A 1,221-nucleotide genomic window follows, 5' to 3' on the forward strand; every position below is an offset into this window, starting at 1 on the left:
CTATAATGAAATGTGCAAAGACCTGGAGTTAGAAAACCAAAAGGGAAGAACATGCTCAGCATTTCTCAAGCTGAAAGAACTGAGGAAAAAATTTAAGTCTTGAGTTGCAATGTTAAAAGATTTTATGGGTAAAATATTGAATGATGCAGGAAACATCAAAAGAAGATGGAAGGAATACACAGAGTCACTGTACCAAAAAGAACTGGTGGATCTTCATCCATTCCAGGAAGTCCCATATGATCAAGAACCAGTGGTACTGAAGGAAGAAGTCGAAGCTGCACTGAAGGAATTGGCAAAGAACAAGCCTCTGGGAATTGACAGAATACCCCTTGAGATATTTCAACAAAGGAATGCTGCACTGGAGGCACTCACTCAGTTATGCCAAGAGATTTGGAAAACAGCTGCCTGGCAAACTGACTGGAAGAGATCCATATTTGTACCCATTCCAAAGAAAGGTGATCCCACAGAATGTGGAAATTATTGAACAATATCATTAATATCACACACAAGTAAGATCTTACTGAAGACAATTCAAAAACCATTGCAGCAGTATATTGACAGAGAACTTCCAGAAATGCAAGGTGGATTCATAAGAGGATGTGGAACAAGGGATATCATAGCTGTTGTCAGATGGATCCTGGCTCAAAGCAAAGAATACCAGAAAGATGTTTGTGTTTTATTTACTATGCAAAGGCATTTGTGTAGATCATAACAAATTGTGGATGACATGGAGAAGAATGGGAATTCCAGAACACTTGATTGTGCTCATGAGGAACCTGTACATTGATCAGGAGGCTGTTGTTCGAATAGAACAAGGGGACACTGCATGGTTTAAAATCAAGAAGAGAGTGTGTCAGGTTTGTATCCTGTTCCTATACTTATTCAATCTGTATGCCGAGCAAATAATCCGAGAAGCTGGACTACATGAAAAAGAACATGGAATCAAGATTGGAGGAAGAATCATTAACAACCTCCAATATGCTGATGAAACAAACTTTGCTTGCTGAAAGTGAAGATGACTTGAGGCACTTACTGATGAAGATTGAAGAATACAGTTTGCAGTATGGATTATATCTCAATATAAAGAAAACCAAAATCCTCACAACTGGACCTATAAGCAGCATCACAATAAATGGAGAAAAGACTGAAGTTGTCAAAGACTTCACATTGCTTGGTTCTACAATTGATGCCAATGGAAGCAGCAGTCAGGACATAAGAGGA

Source organism: Orycteropus afer, unplaced genomic scaffold (assembly GCF_000298275.1).
Source record: "Orycteropus afer afer isolate SDZICR_OR568_19922 unplaced genomic scaffold, OryAfe1.0 scaffold00099, whole genome shotgun sequence".
In the NCBI taxonomy this organism is placed as follows: Eukaryota; Metazoa; Chordata; class Mammalia; order Tubulidentata; family Orycteropodidae; genus Orycteropus; species Orycteropus afer.